This window comes from Ranitomeya imitator, chromosome 1 (genome assembly GCF_032444005.1).
Source record: "Ranitomeya imitator isolate aRanImi1 chromosome 1, aRanImi1.pri, whole genome shotgun sequence".
Taxonomy (NCBI): Eukaryota; Metazoa; Chordata; class Amphibia; order Anura; family Dendrobatidae; genus Ranitomeya; species Ranitomeya imitator.
This window is the reverse complement of record NC_091282.1, coordinates 1,016,914,520-1,016,935,455: the sequence shown is the minus strand read 5'-3', so window position 1 is coordinate 1,016,935,455 and position 20,936 is coordinate 1,016,914,520. Positions and strand designations below refer to the sequence as shown.

Here is a 20,936-nt window from a genome sequence, read left to right as displayed (position 1 = left end):
TGGGATACGGGAGCCATTAGTAAGGTGACGGCCAATGTATAACACATGACTGGTGATGCTGCACCCATCACTGGGATAAGGGTGCATTAGTAAGGTGACGGCCAACGTATAACACATGACTGGTGATGCTGCACCCATCACTGGGATACGGGAGCCATTAGTAAGGTGACGGCCAATGTATAACACATGACTGGTGATGCTGCACCCATCACTGGGATACGGGTGCCATTAGTAAGGTGACGGACAATGTATAACACATGACTGGTGATGCTGCACCCATCACTGGGATACGGGTGCCATTAGTAAGGTGACGGACAATGTATAACACATGACTGGTGATGCTGCACCCATCACTGGGATACGGGTGCATTAGTAAGGTGACGGCCAATGTATAACACATGACTGGTGATGCTGCACCCATCACTGGGATACGGGTGCCATTAGTAAGGTGACGGACAATGTATAACACATGACTGGTGATGCTGCACCCATCACTGGGATACGGGTGCATTAGTAAGGTGACGGCCAATGTATAACACATGACTGGTGATGCTGCACCCATCACTGGGATATGGGAGCCATTAGTAAGGTGACGGCCAACGTATAACACATGACTGGTGATGCTGCACCCATCACTGGGATACGGGAGCCATTAGTAAAGTGACGGCCAATGTATAACACATGACCGGTAATGCTGCACCCATCACTGGGATACGGATGCCATTAGTAAGGTGACGGACAATGTATAACACATGACTGGTGATGCTGCACCCATCACTGGAATACGGGTGCATTAGTAAGGTGACGGCCAATGTATAACACATGACTGGTGATGCTGCACCCATCACTGGGATACGGGAGCCATTAGTAAGGTGACGGACAATGTATAACACATGACTGTTGATGCTGCACCCATCACTGGGATATGGGAGCCATTAGTAAGGTGACGGCCAGCGTATAACACATGACTGGTGATGCTGCACCCATCACTGGGATAAGGGTGCATTAGTAAGGTGACGGACAATGTATAACACATGACTGGTGATGCTGCACCCATCACTGGGATACGGGAGCCATTAGTAAGGTGACGGACAATCTATAACACATGACTGGTGATGCTGCACCCATCACTGGGATACGGGTGCATTAGTAAGGTGACGGCCAATGTATAACACATGACTGGTGATGCTGCACCCATCACTGGGATATGGGAGCCATTAGTAAGGTGACGGCCAACGTATAACACATGACTGGTGATGCTGCACCCATCACTGGGATACGGGAGCCATTAGTAAGGTGACGGACAATCTATAACACATGACTGGTGATGCTGCACCCATCACTGGGATACGGGTGCCATTAGTAAGGTGACGGACAATGTATAACACATGACTGGTGATGCTGCACCCATCACTGGGATACGGGAGCCATTAGTAAGGTGACGGCCAATGTATAACACATGACTGGTGATGCTGCACCCATCACTGGGATAAGGGTGCATTAGTAAGGTGACGGCCAACGTATAACACATGACTGGTGATGCTGCACCCATCACTGGGATACGGGAGCCATTAGTAAGGTGACGGCCAATGTATAACACATGACTGGTGATGCTGCACCCATCACTGGGATACGGGTGCCATTAGTAAGGTGACGGACAATGTATAACACATGACTGGTGATGCTGCACCCATCACTGGGATACGGGTGCCATTAGTAAGGTGACGGACAATGTATAACACATGACTGGTGATGCTGCACCCATCACTGGGATACGGGTGCATTAGTAAGGTGACGGCCAATGTATAACACATGACTGGTGATGCTGCACCCATCACTGGGATACGGGTGCCATTAGTAAGGTGACGGACAATGTATAACACATGACTGGTGATGCTGCACCCATCACTGGGATACGGGTGCATTAGTAAGGTGACGGCCAATGTATAACACATGACTGGTGATGCTGCACCCATCACTGGGATATGGGAGCCATTAGTAAGGTGACGGCCAACGTATAACACATGACTGGTGATGCTGCACCCATCACTGGGATACGGGAGCCATTAGTAAAGTGACGGCCAATGTATAACACATGACCGGTAATGCTGCACCCATCACTGGGATACGGATGCCATTAGTAAGGTGACGGACAATGTATAACACATGACTGGTGATGCTGCACCCATCACTGGAATACGGGTGCATTAGTAAGGTGACGGCCAATGTATAACACATGACTGGTGATGCTGCACCCATCACTGGGATACGGGAGCCATTAGTAAGGTGACGGACAATGTATAACACATGACTGTTGATGCTGCACCCATCACTGGGATATGGGAGCCATTAGTAAGGTGACGGCCAGCGTATAACACATGACTGGTGATGCTGCACCCATCACTGGGATAAGGGTGCATTAGTAAGGTGACGGACAATGTATAACACATGACTGGTGATGCTGCACCCATCACTGGGATACGGGAGCCATTAGTAAGGTGACGGACAATCTATAACACATGACTGGTGATGCTGCACCCATCACTGGGATACGGGTGCATTAGTAAGGTGACGGCCAATGTATAACACATGACTGGTGATGCTGCACCCATCACTGGGATATGGGAGCCATTAGTAAGGTGACGGCCAACGTATAACACATGACTGGTGATGCTGCACCCATCACTGGGATACGGGAGCCATTAGTAAGGTGACGGACAATCTATAACACATGACTGGTGATGCTGCACCCATCACTGGGATACGGGAGCCATTAGTAAGGTGACGGACAATGTATAACACATGACTGGTGATGCTACACCCATCACTGGGATACGGGTGCCATTAGTAAGGTGACGGACAATGTATAACACATGACTGGTGATGCTGCACCCATCACTGGGATACGGGAGCCATTAGTAAGGTGACGGCCAATGTATAACACATGACTGGTGATGCTGCACCCATCACTGGGATAAGGGTGCATTAGTAAGGTGACGGCCAACGTATAACACATGACTGGTGATGCTGCACCCATCACTGGGATACGGGAGCCATTAGTAAGGTGACGGCCAATGTATAACACATGACTGGTGATGCTGCACCCATCACTGGGATACGGGTGCCATTAGTAAGGTGACGGACAATGTATAACACATGACTGGTGATGCTGCACCCATCACTGGGATACGGGTGCCATTAGTAAGGTGACGGACAATGTATAACACATGACTGGTGATGCTGCACCCATCACTGGGATACGGGTGCATTAGTAAGGTGACGGCCAATGTATAACACATGACTGGTGATGCTGCACCCATCACTGGGATACGGGTGCCATTAGTAAGGTGACGGACAATGTATAACACATGACTGGTGATGCTGCACCCATCACTGGGATACGGGTGCATTAGTAAGGTGACGGCCAATGTATAACACATGACTGGTGATGCTGCACCCATCACTGGGATATGGGAGCCATTAGTAAGGTGACGGCCAACGTATAACACATGACTGGTGATGCTGCACCCATCACTGGGATACGGGAGCCATTAGTAAAGTGACGGCCAATGTATAACACATGACCGGTAATGCTGCACCCATCACTGGGATACGGATGCCATTAGTAAGGTGACGGACAATGTATAACACATGACTGGTGATGCTGCACCCATCACTGGAATACGGGTGCATTAGTAAGGTGACGGCCAATGTATAACACATGACTGGTGATGCTGCACCCATCACTGGGATACGGGAGCCATTAGTAAGGTGACGGACAATGTATAACACATGACTGTTGATGCTGCACCCATCACTGGGATATGGGAGCCATTAGTAAGGTGACGGCCAGCGTATAACACATGACTGGTGATGCTGCACCCATCACTGGGATAAGGGTGCATTAGTAAGGTGACGGACAATGTATAACACATGACTGGTGATGCTGCACCCATCACTGGGATACGGGAGCCATTAGTAAGGTGACGGACAATCTATAACACATGACTGGTGATGCTGCACCCATCACTGGGATACGGGTGCATTAGTAAGGTGACGGCCAATGTATAACACATGACTGGTGATGCTGCACCCATCACTGGGATATGGGAGCCATTAGTAAGGTGACGGCCAACGTATAACACATGACTGGTGATGCTGCACCCATCACTGGGATACGGGAGCCATTAGTAAGGTGACGGACAATCTATAACACATGACTGGTGATGCTGCACCCATCACTGGGATACGGGAGCCATTAGTAAGGTGACGGACAATGTATAACACATGACTGGTGATGCTGCACCCATCACTGGAATACGGGTGCATTAGTAAGGTGACGGCCAATGTATAACACATGACTGGTGATGCTGCACCCATCACTGGGATACGGGAGCCATTAGTAAGGTGACGGACAATGTATAACACATGACTGTTGATGCTGCACCCATCACTGGGATATGGGAGCCATTAGTAAGGTGACGGCCAGCGTATAACACATGACTGGTGATGCTGCACCCATCACTGGGATACGGGAGCCATTAGTAAGGTGACGGACAATCTATAACACATGACTGGTGATGCTGCACCCATCACTGGGATACGGGAGCCATTAGTAAGGTGACGGACAATGTATAACACATGACTGGTGATGCTGCACCCATCACTGGAATACGGGTGCATTAGTAAGGTGACGGCCAATGTATAACACATGACTGGTGATGCTGCACCCATCACTGGAATACGGGTGCATTAGTAAGGTGACGGCCAACGTATAACACATGACTGGTGATGCTACACCCATCACTGGGATACGGGTGCCATTAGTAAGGTGACGGACAATGTATAACACATGACTGGTGATGCTGCACCCATCACTGGGATACGGGTGCATTAGTAAGGTGACGGCCAATGTATAACACATGACTGGTGATGCTGCACCCATCACTGGGATACGGATGCCATTAGTAAGGTGACGGACAATGTATAACACATGACTGGTGATGCTGCACCCATCACTGGGATACGGGAGCCATTAGTAAGGTGACGGACAATCTATAACACATGACTGGTGATGCTACACCCATCACTGGGATATGGGTGCCATTAGTAAGGTGACGGCCAACGTATAACACATGACTGGTGATGCTGCACCCATCACTGGGATACGGATGCCATTAGTAAGGTGACGGACAATGTATAACACATGACTGGTGATGCTGCACCCATCACTGGGATACGGGAGCCATTAGTAAGGTGACGGACAATGTATAACACATGACTGTTGATGCTGCACCCATCACTGGGATACGGGTGCCATTAGTAAGGTGACGGCCAACGTATAACATATGACTGGTGATGCTGCACCCATCACTGGGATACGGGTGCCATTAGTAAAGTGACGGCCAATGTATAACACATGACTGGTGATGCTGCACCCATCACTGGGATACGGGAGCCATTAGTAAGGTGACGGACAATGTATAACACATGACTGGTGATGCTGCACCCATCACTGGAATACGGGTGCATTAGTAAGGTGACGGCCAATGTATAACACATGACTGGTGATGCTGCACCCATCACTGGGATACGGGAGCCATTAGTAAGGTGACGGACAATGTATAACACATGACTGTTGATGCTGCACCCATCACTGGGATATGGGAGCCATTAGTAAGGTGACGGCCAGCGTATAACACATGACTGGTGATGCTGCACCCATCACTGGGATACGGGAGCCATTAGTAAGGTGACGGACAATCTATAACACATGACTGGTGATGCTGCACCCATCACTGGGATACGGGAGCCATTAGTAAGGTGACGGACAATGTATAACACATGACTGGTGATGCTGCACCCATCACTGGAATACGGGTGCATTAGTAAGGTGACGGCCAATGTATAACACATGACTGGTGATGCTGCACCCATCACTGGGATACGGGAGCCATTAGTAAGGTGACGGCCAACGTATAACACATGACTGGTGATGCTACACCCATCACTGGGATACGGGTGCCATTAGTAAGGTGACGGACAATGTATAACACATGACTGGTGATGCTGCACCCATCACTGGGATACGGGTGCATTAGTAAGGTGACGGCCAATGTATAACACATGACTGGTGATGCTGCACCCATCACTGGGATACGGGAGCCATTAGTAAAGTGACGGCCAATGTATAACACATGACTGGTGATACTGCACCCATCACTGGGATACGGGAGCCATTAGTAAAGTGACGGCAAATGTATAACACATGACTGGTGATGCTGCACCCATCACTGGGATACGGGTGCCATTAGTAAGGTGACGGCCAACGTATAACATATGACTGGTGATGCTGCACCCATCACTGGGATACGGGTGCCATTAGTAAAGTGACGGCCAATGTATAACACATGACTGGTGATGCTGCACCCATCACTGGGATACGGGAGCCATTAGTAAGGTGACGGCCAACGTATAACACATGACTGGTGATGCTGCACCCATCACTGGGATACGGGAGCCATTAGTAAGGTGACGGCCAACGTATAACACATGACTGGTGATGCTGCACCCATCACTGGGATACGGGAGCCATTAGTAAAGTGACGGCCAACGTATAACACATGACTGGTGATGCTGCACCCATCACTGGGATACGGGAGCCATTAGTAAGGTGACGAACAATGTATAACACATGACTGGTGATGCTGCACCCATCACTGGGATACGGGAGCCATTAGTAAGGTGACGGACAATGTATAACACATGACTAGTGATGCTGCACCCATCACTGGGATATGGGAGCCATTAGTAAGGTGACGGCCAACGTATAACACATGACTGGTGATGCTGCACCCATCACTGGGATACGGGTGCCATTAGTAAGGTGACGGCCAATGTATAACACATGACTGGTGATGCTGCACCCATCACTGGGATACGGGTGCCATTAGTAAGGTGACGGCCAATGTATAACACATGACTGGTGATGCTGCACCCATCACTGGGATACGGGAGCCATTAGTAAGGTGACGGCCAATGTATAACACATGACTGGTGATGCTGCACCCATCACTGGGATACGGGTGCCATTAGTAAGGTGACGGCCAATGTATAACACATGACTGGTGATGCTGCACCCATCACTGGGATACGGGTGCCATTAGTAAGGTGACGGCCAATGTATAACACATGACTGGTGATGCTGCACCCATCACTGGGATACGGGAGCCATTAGTAAGGTGACGGCCAATGTATAACACATGACTGGTGATACTGCACCCATCACTGGGATACGGGTGCCATTAGTAAGGTGACGGCCAATGTATAACACATGACTGGTGATGCTGCACCCATCACTGGGATACGGGAGCCATTAGTAAGGTGACGGCCAATGTATAACACATGACTGGTGATGCTGCACCCATCACTGGGATACGGGTGCCATTAGTAAGGTGACGGCCAATGTATAACACATGACTGGTGATGCTGCACCCATCACTGGGATACGGGAGCCATTAGTACGGTGACGGCCAACGTATAACACATGACTGGTGATGCTGCACCCATCACTGGGATACGGGTGCCATTAGTACGGTGACGGCCAATGTATAACACATGACTGGTGATGCTGCACCCATCACTGGGATACGGGTGCCATTAGTACGGTGACGGCCAATGTATAACACATGACTGGTGATGCTGCACCCATCACTGGGATATGGGAGCAATTAGTAAGGTGACGGCCAACGTATGACTGGTGATGCTGCACCCATCACTGGGATACGGGAGCCATTAGTAAGGTGACGGACAATGTATAACACATGACTAGTGATGCTGCACCCATCACTGGGATATGGGAGCAATTAGTAAGGTGACAGCCAACGTATGACTGGTGATGCTGCACCCATCACTGGGATACGGGTGTCATTAGTAAAGTGACGGCCAATGTATAACACATGACTGGTGATGCTGCACCCATCACTGGGATACGGGTGCCATTAGTAAGGTGACGGCCAATGTATAACACATGACTGGTGATGCTGCACCCATCACTGGGATACGGGAGCCATTAGTACGGTGACGGCCAACGTATAACACATGACTGGTGATGCTGCACCCATCACTGGGATACGGGTGCCATTAGTAAGGTGACGGCCAATGTATAACACATGACTGGTGATGCTGCACCCATCACTGGGATACGGGTGCCATTAGTACGGTGACGGCCAACGTATAACACATGACTGGTGATGCTGCACCCATCACTGGGATACGGGTGCCATTAGAAAGGTGACAGCCAACGTATAACACATGACTGGTGATGCTGCACCCATCACTGGGATACGGGTGCCATTAGTAAGGTGACGGCCAACGTATAACACATGACTGGTGATGCTGCACCCATCACTGGGATACGGGTGCAATTAGTAAGGTGACGGCCAATGTATAACACATGACTGGTGATGCTGCACCCATCACTGGGATACGGGAGCCATTAGTAAGGTGACAGCCAATGTATAACACATGACTGGTGATGCTGCACCCATCACTGGGATACGGGAGCCATTAGTAAGGTGACGGCCAACGTATAACACATGACTGGTGATGCTGCACCCATCACTGGGATACGGGTGCCATTAGTAAGGTGACGGCCAATGTATAACACATGACTGGTGATGCTGCACCCATCACTGGGATACGGGTGCATTAGTAAGGTGACGGCCAATGTATAACACATGACTGGTGATGCTGCACCCATCACTGGGATACGGGAGCCATTAGTACGGTGACGGCCAGCGTATAACACATGACTGGTGATGCTGCACCCATCACTGGGATACGGGTGCCATTAGTAAGGTGACGGCCAGCGTATAACACATGACTGGTGGACAGTGGAGCACTGATGGGAACGGCCCCTCTATTTGAGCCCCGCGTCTACTGCGCCCAGAACCTCCTGATATAGGGCGGAACCAAGTGCTATGGGATGAAGCTAAGAAGGGACAGCCTTCACCTGAGGTGAGAGGACACAGCCAGAAGGCAGCGCCATGTCAGTATTGGGGCAGCACTACACGGACACCCGCCGCAGTCTCACCTGTCCGGGCCGGCGCTGTACGGAGCCGCGTCTGATACACAACCGTACACACAGCTCTCCGCTCCCCAGACCCTCCTCTGCGACACCGGCCGTGGGTGCCACACAACGTAGTGACGTCAGAACCGAACTCTCAGCGCTGGATAAATAAGTACGCTCAGCTTGTGTCCTTACTACAGGAGCCATGTTTGTGAAGCCTCTCCGTACAGAAATATAGCCGCGGACTACGCAAACATGGCTGCTGCGCGCTACAAGTATAATGTCAGTATTGGAGACACATCTGTCTCATCTTTTGTGCAAAGAGTGACAATTCCTGGCTGCTAATGAAAAGAGAAGATTGTGACTAGCTGTTCTCGCCCAACCTGATTGGTTAGTTGTATCGTCACTGGGAGGAGCTACATAATAAACAAGGTATGCGGGCTTGTGTGTGCACAGGTGTTGAAGAGTTAATTTAAGGATGCAGTGATATTTTTTTTCACCTCTGCTTTATAAGAACCAAAGGCCACATTTATCAACACTGTTTACAAGGGTCTAAAAGCAACCAATAAGAACCAAGCTTTCTGTTTCCAGAGCACTTTAAGAGATGGCCAATGTCTGCAAATTGGGATTCCTGGTTTAGCTTTTATCCTAAGTCATGTGACAGGGCTCGTTAAAGGATCGATAATGACTTTTCGGGTCGCTACATCCAACAGGTGCGCTAGAGACCCTCCACAAGGCGAAACCTTATCCCTTAGTCACCAGGAATAACGCTGGTGACCTGCAGATATGCGGTTAGTCTGCAGGTTACCAGCATTAGTATGCTGCCCGGCGCCTGCACGTAGCCGAGTGCCGCGGGGAGAAAACAATATTCTCCCTGGCAGCAGTCAGCATTCAGTCATGGGGTGAGGGGTGCACGCTTCCGCCCTGACTGACACGCTCTCTATATTGAGGCCAGCTGTCAGTCTGGGCCAAGGGCACCGCTACGGCGTCAGCTCTGTATAGTCAGAGCAGTGCCTGGACCGGCGGCGCCCTCGCCCCTGTGACTGAATGCCGAATGCTGGCAGGGAGAATAAAGAACATTTTCTCTCCACTGCGTGCAGGTGCCGGACACAGGCTTGGCCTGGCCCACAGGAGAATCCTCTGGTGGGCCCCTGTGCAGGAGTGGGCACTACCCTCTTATATGAGGAGTACTTCGCATTATATACTTGAGTCACTATGTACAGACAAAGGCGGCATCTTATTCATTTATCAATCTATCCAGATCATTGTTATATAAATTTGTGATTAGTGTTAATGTCACATTTGTACCGTATGTAGTTGAAAAGTGGGCCCCTAGCGTTGGTTACTAGTGGGCACTTGGCTCCCCAGTCCAGCACTGGCCAGACAGCACAATAACACTGTCAACCTGCAGATTATCCACATATCTGCAGATTTCCAGCGTTATTTCTGGTGACACATTCCCAACAAATGCATGTAGAAAAGCCGCGGATACACCATCACGTGTTTCTCAACGCAAGCAATAAATAGCCAGGTCTTTCACCGGGAAGGAACAACCATGGGAAGGGCAGCATCCAAAAAGGAAAACCACCTATGCCAAAACATGGTATCCATCCACAGACAGCTGTTTCGGGTTATTTGCCCCTCATCAGTGTGGAGTAGGAAACTGGCTATTACATTCCCAACAAAGACCTTCTTGCAACATTATGGCTCTCTCAGACGCCAGAGTGTCCAGTATGTGTGGTGGCCGTTTTCACACGTCGGAGACACACAGGTAGAACCATTCAAGTGAAAGGGTCTGTGCACATATCGGTGTGTTTCCACAGACCGTGTGTCCGTGGGCAAAATACTCTGACATGTCCGTTTTTTAACAGTAAAAAAGGAAGAGAAAAGAATGGACTAAAGCAGGCCTGCACAACCATGTAGCAAAATAACAAAACACGTTTATTGAACACCACAAAAAACACACATAAAAACACTTAAAATACAACAATGTGTAGCACACCCCCATGTATGTCCTGGTAAATAAGCAGCAATATACACAAAGTATATACCATCAGACCATCACGTATACTGACAAATCTAGGTGTACCATAAGAAAAAGAGCAGTACAGTGTAAATATCACATATAATCAAAGGAACACAGAATAAGAGCTCTTAAATATAAATAGGGTACCTGAGCTCAAACATATAGGTAGCCAAATGTGGCCCAAATAGGATATAACCTGAATGGATGGATCAAAGCTCCCCTATCAACAATCTATAAAGACGGCATACCGCCGAATGGATACTCAGCTGAGTCTGAGGTATGATGGAGTGGAGCCAAAAAGCCAAAAGGCTAAGGTGGTGCTGCAAAGCCGCATGTCTTAAATAACTAGCCAGTTATCAGGAGGGGGTGTGAAGACAGTGCCCTACGCGTATCGCCGCCGCAGCGGCTTCGTCAGGGAAAGTGGGGTATGTGGTGCGCAACCCACGTATAAATAAGAACATGAATGCTTGTAATTACATACCGGTGAGCCGCTCAGTAGAAGAGGGAGGAGGGGGGGGCGGAGATGGCGTGCAGCCGCGCGTGGAAGAGGAGAAGAACGGAGGCCTCCGTAGGACAAGGTCGGCGCATGCGCAGACGCGGCTCCAGGATTGAGCCGCGCTGCGCATGCGCCAAATATACAAAACACCATTAGACCAAGCAGAGCGCCGGAGCCCACAGGGCAGAGAATATGTGGGGGAAAAAAAGATGACCGACAAGGACAAAGGGAGGAGGGAGGGATTATGCTCATAAGCACCCCAGACCACTGATGTAGCACCCCCAAAAGGAACCTATAAAACGGGGAATAAAGAGCATGTTAAAGTAGACAATAAATTATAAATTATAACGCACAGAAACACAATAGGGAATAACCCTAATGGGGAACCCCCGAATGCAGAGACCAAGGGCATAATAGCTCTATGATAGAAGAACCGTATATCGGAGTGCCAGGGACCTAGAAGGAATAAAACATACAGACAAAAACAAAACCACTGATTCTGTTGAGAGGACCATATTAAGGTGGATAAGTTCATTGCTCATATGACCATCTTCCGCCAACTTGCGTAAAGAAAAATCATGAACACCACTGATAACTTTAGCTTCACTTAATTGTGAGCCCGGACAGTCCAATGAGAATTTAAATATAGTACATGACAGAGGAAAATCCCAGGTAGCCACAGGTCATGTACAGGAGAAGTCCGATGGCCGATTGATGGATACAGTATAAATAGCGCAATGCAGACGAGTCCAATCCCGACGTCACATTCCACGTGGAGCAAATCCAATGGCCTCAATCCCCCTTATAAAAAGGTCCAATGTAAATCCATCCTTGGTCCATGGTAAATATGCATCCCAAATGACCATCACTCAGATACAGTAAAGAGCAGGGTAAAAAGGCGCCCCTCTTGACTCCAGATCCTATAGGGCAGGCACGAACGGATCAGAGCCCAATGGGGAGATGATGCCACGCTGTAAAGCCCTGCAAAGTAGTCGTTCATATTTTGAGAGAAAAGTAGAGGTAGGGTCAGAGGGAAGCTTTTGATAGTATTCCTTTTTGACAGGGTCTATTACCTACAGCGATCAGGCGTGGCGATGGGCGCGAAATGTGCACCAGCTTATGCCAACATTTTTTTAGGCTGGTGGGAGGAGAAATTTGTGTATCCCTCCCCGTCATTCGCTGCTCACGTCCACGCCTGGTATCACTTCATAGACGATGTCTTTATCATCTGGAAGGGTACTGAGGAGGAATGTGTCATGTTTTTTGACAATTTGAATTCCAACTCCTTTAAAATTTTTCTCACATTCTCCATTTCCGCCAGTGATACCACCTTTCTGGACTTGAGGGTATTCCCACATGAACAACATCTGGCGACTGATCTTTTCAGAAAACGCATGGCAACGAACGCGCTCTTGGAATTTTCCAGCTTCCACCTTTGGCATACAAAGGTGGGTGTTCCCACTGGACAGTTTTTACGCGTTAGACGTAACTGTACACTTGATACCGATTTTTCAATTCAGGCTCGTGAGCTTTCGGATCGTTTCCGACATAGGGGTTACCCTAAGCGTGTTATTTCTACAGCCTATCAAAGAGCAAGGGCACAGCATCAGAGGTCGCTTTTATCATCCAAGATGCAAAACCAAGAGAGACAGACCAGATTTATTACCGATTTCAACAATAATTGGAAACAGGTTAGTGACATCTTGTCCAAACACTGGCAGATTCTTCAGACAGACACACAAACCTCGGAGGTCACTAGTAATAGACCCCTTTTAACAGCAAGACGGGCACCCAATCTTAGGGACCTCCTTACCCGGAGTCACTTCAAGAGACCGACGTTTAAGTTGAATAGAGGTATCACTTTGAGAGGGTCATTCCCATGTGGGGACTGTAACATCTGTCCCCACATGGCTCTGACTCACGACCTCTTTGTGCACCCCACCCTTTTGAGTAGACACTCCCTTAGGTCCTACATTTATTGTAGATCTAGGGATGTGATCTATGCCCTCATCTGTCCTTGTAGGATGGTATATGTAGGGCAGACCACCGAAGAATTAAGGAAGCGGGCCCAGAAACACATTTCCACAATACATTTGGCAGCATCAGATCGGAGGAAGGGCAGGGTTCTCACTCCAGTGGCCGAACACTTTCTAGTTAAGCATGGGGGATCCTTGGCTAACTTGAGGATGGTGGGTTTGCAGAAGCTCACCCCCAATGAGAGAGGGGGGATAAACGTAAACTTCTTCTCCAAATTGAGTCCAGATGGATTTTTCAGTTACATACGGTGGCCCCTGCGGGCTTAAATGAGGAACTCCTTTTCACGGGGTTCCTGGGACAGTAGAGCTATCTGTGGAGTTTGGGTCGGTATTACATCTTTTTCTGGTCCACACTCTTTTTTCCTGGACTATTCAGTGATGTGAAGTTTTGGTTCTTCTTCACTCACTTTTGCTTGTTTTTTGCTTACAGCTATCCATTGGGCTCTGATCCGTTCGTGCCTGCCCTATAGGATCTGGAGTCAAGAGGGGCGCCTTTTTACCCTGCTCTTTACTGTATCTGAGTGATGGTCATTTGGGATGCATATTTACCATGGACCAAGGATGGATTTACATTGGACCTTTTTATAAGGGGGATTGAGGCCATTGGATTTGCTCCACGTGGAATGTGACGTCGGGATTGGACTCGTCTGCATTGCGCTATTTCTACTGTATCCATCAATCGGCCATCGGACTTCTCCTGTACATGACCTGTGGCTACCTGGGATTTTCCTCTGTCATGTACTATATTTAAATTCTCATTGGACTGTCCGGGCTCACAATTAAGTGAAGCTAAAGTTATCAGTGGTGTTCGTGATTTTTCCTTACGCAAGTTGGCGGAAGATGGTCATATGAGCAATGAACTTCCTCCTTCCAGTCTCCTTCCAGTAGACGGGCATGGCACCAGGAGATGGAACAGGATCCTTGATGCAAACAACTGGCTAAGACGATGGTGCAGACAACAAGGATTCGGATTCCTGGACCACGGTGTGAATTACTTGTACGATGGACTCCTCGCCAGAGACGGACTACACCTCAACAAACCTGGGAAACACACATTCGCCAGAAGACTTGCTACACTCATCAGGAGGGCGTTAAACTAGAAGAAGAGGGGACGGGAAGAAAAACATTAGACTTGAACAAACAAGATCCAGGAAAACATACTCAGAAGGGAGGTAAGAACATTTCTAAAACAATCCACAGCGAGGAGATTGGAACAAAACAAAATCCTCTAAACTGCATGCTTGCAAACGCCAGAAGCCTGACAAACAAGATGGAAGAACTAGAAGCAGAAATATCTACAGGCAACTTTGACATAGTGGGAATAACCGAGACATGGTTAGATGAAAGCTATGACTGGGCAGTTAACTTACAGGGTTACAGTCTGTTTAGAAAGGATCGTAAAAATCGGAGAGGAGGAGGGGTTTGTCTCTATGTAAAGTCTTGTCTAAAGTCCACTTTAAGGGAGGATATTAGCGAAGGAAATGAGGATGTCGAGTCCATATGGGTCGAAATTCATGGAGGGAAAAATGGTAACAAAATTCTCATTGGGGTCTGTTACAAACCCCCAAATATAACAGAAACCATGGAAAGTCTACTTCTAAAGCAGATAGATGAAGCTGCAACCCATAATGAGGTCCTGGTTATGGGGGACTTTAACTACCCGGATATTAACTGGGAAACAGAAACCTGTGAAACCCATAAAGGCAACAGGTTTCTGCTAATAACCAAGAAAAATTATCTTTCACAATTGGTGCAGAATCCAACCAGAGGAGCAGCACTTTTAGACCTAATACTATCTAATAGACCTGACAGAATAACAAATCTGCAGGTGGTCGGGCATCTAGGAAATAGCGACCACAATATTGTACAGTTTCACCTGTCTTTCACTAGGGGGACTTGTCAGGGAGTCACAAAAACACTGAACTTTAGGAAGGCAAAGTTTGACCAGCTTAGAGATGCCCTTAATCTGGTAGACTGGGACAATATCCTCAGAAATGAGAATACAGATAATAAATGGGAAATGTTTAAGAACATCCTAAATAGGCAGTGTAAGCGGTTTATACCTTGTGGGAATAAAAGGACTAGAAATAGGAAAAACCCAATGTGGCTAAACAAAGAAGTAAGACAGGCAATTAACAGTAAAAAGAAAGCATTTGCACTACTAAAGCAGGATGGCACCATTGAAGCTCTAAAAAACTATAGGGAGAAAAATACTTTATCTAAAAAACTAATTAAAGCTGCCAAAAAGGAAACAGAGAAGCACATTGCTAAGGAGAGTAAAACTAATCCCAAACTGTTCTTCAACTATATCAATAGTAAAAGAATAAAAACTGAAAATGTAGGCCCCTTAAAAAATAGTGAGGAAAGAATGGTTGTAGATGACGAGGAAAAAGCTAACATATTAAACACCTTCTTCTCCACGGTATTCACGGTGGAAAATGAAATGCTAGGTGAAATCCCAGGTGAAATCCTAGGTGAAATCCCAAGAAACAATGAAAACCCTATATTAAGGGTCACCAATCTAACCCAAGAAGAGGTGCGAAACCGGCTAAATAAGATTAAAATAGATAAATCTCCGGGTCCGGATGGCATACACCCACGAGTACTAAGAGAACTAAGTAATGTAATAGATAAACCATTATTTCTTATTTTTAGTGACTCTATAGCGACAGGGTCTGTTCCGCAGGATTGGCGCATAGCAAATGTGGTGCCAATATTCAAAAAGGGCTCTAAAAGTGAACCTGGAAATTATAGGCCAGTAAGTCTAATCTCTATTGTTGGTAAAATATTTGAAGGGTTTCTGAGGGATGTTATTCTGGATTATCTCAATGAGAATAACTGTTTAACTCCATATCAGCATGGGTTTATGAGAAATCGCTCCTGTCAAACCAATCTAATCAGTTTTTATGAAGAGGTAAGCTATAGGCTGGACCACGGTGAGTTATTGGACGTGGTATATCTCGATTTTTCCAAAGCGTTTGATACCGTGCCGCACAAGAGGTTGGTACACAAAATGAGAATGCTTGGTCTGGGGGAAATTGTGTGTAAATGGGTTAGTAACTGGCTTAGTGATAGAAAGCAGAGGGTGGTTATAAATGGTATAGTCTCTAACTGGGTCGCTGTGACCAGTGGGGTACCGCAGGGGTCAGTATTGGGACCTGTTCTCTTCAACATATTCATTAATGATCTGGTAGAAGGTTTACACAGTAAAATATCGATATTTGCAGATGATACAAAACTATGTAAAGCAGTTAATACAAGAGAAGATAGTATTCTGCTACAGATGGATCTGGATAAGTTGGAAACTTGGGCTGAAAGGTGGCAGATGAGGTTTAACAATGATAAATGTAAGGTTATACACATGGGAAGAAGGAATCAATGTCACCATTACACACTGAATGGGAAACCACTGGGTAAATCTGACAGGGAGAAGGACTTGGGGATCCTAGTTAATGATAAACTTACCTGGAGCAGCCAGTGCCAGGCAGCAGCTGCCAAGGCAAACAGGATCATGGGGTGCATTAAAAGAGGTCTGGATACACATGATGAGAGCATTATACTGCCTCTGTACAAATCCCTAGTTAGACCGCACATGGAGTACTGTGTCCAGTTTTGGGCACCGGTGCTCATGAAGGATATAATGGAACTAGAGAGAGTACAAAGGAGGGCAACAAAATTAATAAAGGGGATGGGAGAACTACAATACCCAGATAGATTAGCGAAATTAGGATTATTTAGTCTAGAAAAAAGACGACTGAGGGGCGATCTAATAACCATGTATAAGTATATAAGTGGACAATACAAATATCTCGCTGAGGATCTGTTTATACCAAGGAAGGTGACGGGCACAAGGGGGCATTCTTTGCGTCTGGAGGAGAGAAGGTTTTTCCACCAACATAGAAGAGGATTCTTTACTGTTAGGGCAGTGAGAATCTGGAATTGCTTGCCTGAGGAGGTGGTGATGGCGAACTCAGTCGAGGGGTTCAAGAGAGGCCTGGATGTCTTCCTGGAGCAGAACAATATTGTATCATACAATTAGGTTCTGCAGAAGGACGTAGATCTGGGGATTTATTATGATGGAATATAGGCTGAACTGGATGGACAAATGTCTTTTTTCGGCCTTACTAACTATGTTACTATGTTACTATGTAACTTATCCACCTTAATATGGTCCTCTCAACAGAATCAGTGGTTTTGTTTTTGTCTGTATGTTTTATTCCTTCTAGGTCCCTGGCACTCCGATATACGGTTCTTCTATCATAGAGCTATTATGCCCTTGGTCTCTGCATTCGGGGGTTCCCCATTAGGGTTATTCCCTATTGTGTTTCTGTGCGTTATAATTTGTCTACTTTAACATGCTCTTTATTCCCCGTTTTATAGGTTCCTTTTGGGGGTGCTACATCAGTGGTCTGGGGTGATTATGAGCATAATCCCTCCCTCCTCCCTTTGTCCTTGTCGGTCATCTTTTTTTCCCCCACATATTCTCTGCCCTGTGGGCTCAGGCGCTCTGCTTGGTCTAATGGGGTTTTGTATATTTGGCGCATGCGCAGCGCGGCTCAATCCTGGAGCCGCGTCTGCGCATGCGCCGACCTTGTCCTACGGAGGCCTCCGTTCTTCTCCTCTTCCACGCGCGGCTGCACACCATCTCCGCCCCGCCCCCTCCTCCCTCTTCTACCGAGCGGCTCACCAGTATGTAATTACAAGCAGTCATGTTCTCATTTATACGTGGGTTGCGCACCACATACCCCACTTTCCCTGACGAAGCCGCTGCGGCGGCGATACGCGTGGGGCACTGTCTTCACACCCCCTCCTGATAACTGGCTGGTTATTTAAGACATGCGGCTTTGCAGCACCACCTTAGCCTTTTGGCTTTTTGGCTCCACTCCATCATACCTCAGACTCAGCTGAGTATCCATTCGGCGGTATGCCGTCTTTATAGATTGTTGATAGGGGAGCTTTGATCCATCCATTCAGGTTATATCCTATTTGGGCCACATTTGGCTACCTATATGTTTGAGCTCAGGTACCCTATTTATATTTAAGAGCTCTTATTCGGTGTTCCTTTGATTATATGTGATATTTACACTGTACTGCTCTTTTTCTTATGGTACACCTAGATTTGTCAGTATACGTGATGGTCTGATGGTATATACTTTGTGTATATTGCTGCTTATTTACCAGGACATACATGGGGGTGTGCTACACATTGTTGTATTTTAAGTGTTTTTATGTGTGTTTTTTGTGGTGTTCAATAAATGTGTTTTGTTATTTTGCTACATGGTTGTGCAGGCCTGCTTTAGTCCATTCTTTTCTCTTCCTTTTTTGTGTTCTATATTAGTGGACTTGGCCTTGCACCCTCCCCCCCTTTTTCTTATTTGATTTATGGCTAGATTGCACCCTGAAACTATATTTTGTATCCGTTTTTTAACAGTACGGGCCACACGTCCCACACACGTGCACAAAGATGACATCCTTGTGTCATCAGTGTGACATGACACGTACCAGCACCTGGGAAGCAGCGGTACTGTTCCCCAGTATCGGGTGCTGAAGACAGCTGTCATCATTCTTCCCTGCTCTGCTGGCGATCAGCGCGAGCAGGGAGAATTTTGAGAGTTGTATTTAACTGATAATAACAAGAGCAGGCGGTGGCTGATGGGAGTATTCATCAGCCGCCTGTGCTATAAATAAATAAATGAAAAAAAGGTGTGGGTTCCCCTGAATTTTTGATAACCAGCCAGGAAAAACTGACAGCTGCAGGCTGCAACCCTCAGCTGTCAGCTTCAGCAAGGCAGGTTATCAAGAAAAGAGAGGTCCCTATGCTGTTTTGTTTTCAAATTATTTAAATAAAAAAATTTTTTCACCAATTTACCCCCAAGGGTAAAGGCACAATTTTGGTACCGACATTTTTTAAAAGGGTTAAAAGTTGACCAGCAATTTCTCATTTTTACAATACCATTTTTTTTAGGGACCACATTACATTTGAAGTCACTTTGATGGGTCTATATTATAGAAAATACCAAAAAGTTACACCATTCTCAAAACTGCACCCCTCAAGGTGCTCAAAACCACATTTAAGAAGCTTATTAACCCTTCAGGTGCTTCACAGGAATTTTTGGAATGTTTAAAAAAAATGAACATTTAACTTTTTTTCACGAAAAAATTATTCAGATCCAATTTGTTTTATTTTACCAAGGGTAACAGAAGAAATTGGACCCCAAAAGTTGTTGTACAATTTGTCCTAAGTATGCTGATAACCCATATGTGGGGGTAAACCACTGTTTGGGCGCATGGCGGATCTCGGAAGGGAAAGAGCGCCATTTGACTTTTCTATGCAAAATTGGCTTTAATTGAGATAGGACGCCATGTCGCATTTGGAAAGCCCCTGGTGTGCCTAAACAATGGAAACCCCCCCCCCATAAGTGACACCATTTTAGAAAGTAGACCACCTAATGAACTTATCTAGATTCGTGGTGAGCACTTTGAACCCCCAAGTGCTTCACAGAAGTTTATAATGTAGAGCCGTAAAAATAAAAAAAATCATATTTTTTTTTCACAAAAATAATCTTTTTGCCCTCAATTTTTTTATTTTCCCAAGAATAACAGGAGAAATTGGACCCCAAAAGTTGTTGTCCAATTTGTGCTGAGTACGTTGATACCCCATATTTGGGGGGAACCACTATTTGGGCGCATGGCAGAGCTCGGAAGGGAAAGAGCGCCGTTTTGGAATGCAGACTTTGATGGAATGGTCTGCGGGTGTCACGTTGCGTTTGCAGAGCCCCTGATGTACCTAAACAGTAGAAACCCCCCACAAGTGACCCGATATTGGAAACTAAACCCCCAAGGAACTTATCTAGATGTGTTGTGAGAACTTTGAACCCACAAATATTTCACTAAAGTTTATAACGCAGAGCCGTGAAAATAAAAAATCATTTTTTTTCCCACAAAAATGATTTTTTAGCCCCCATATTTTTATTTTCCAAAGGCTAACAGGAGAAATTGGACCACAAAAGTTGTTGTGCAATTTGCCCTGAGTACGTTGATACCTCATATGTGGGGGTAAACCACTGTTTAGGCGCACGGCAGAGCTCGGAAGGGAAGGAGCACTGTTTTACTTTTTCAACGCAGAATTGGATGGAATTGTGATCGGAAGTCATGTTGCATTTGCAGAGCCCCTGATGTGCCTAAACGGTGGAAACCCCCCAATTCTAACTCCAACCCTAACTCCAACACACCCCTAACCCCAACACACCCCTAACCCTAATCCCAATCCTAACCATAACCCTAACCACAACCCTAATCCCAACCCAC

General features: G+C 46.9%; 1 protein-coding gene across 2 annotated transcripts in view; it reads right to left on the bottom strand.

The window, feature by feature from the left end:
- Positions 1-20,936, bottom strand: part of SCOC (short coiled-coil protein) — a 141,451-nt gene that overhangs the window by 9,828 nt on the left and 110,687 nt on the right. The window contains exon 1 of one of the 2 annotated variants that reach the window (XM_069743978.1): positions 9,095-9,216. The exons of the other annotated variant lie outside the window; for it this stretch is intronic. The gene's annotated coding sequence lies outside the window, so the exon portion shown is untranslated. Of the gene's footprint in view, positions 1-9,094; positions 9,217-20,936 lie in introns of those variants that run through there. 2 annotated transcript variants of the gene reach the window in all.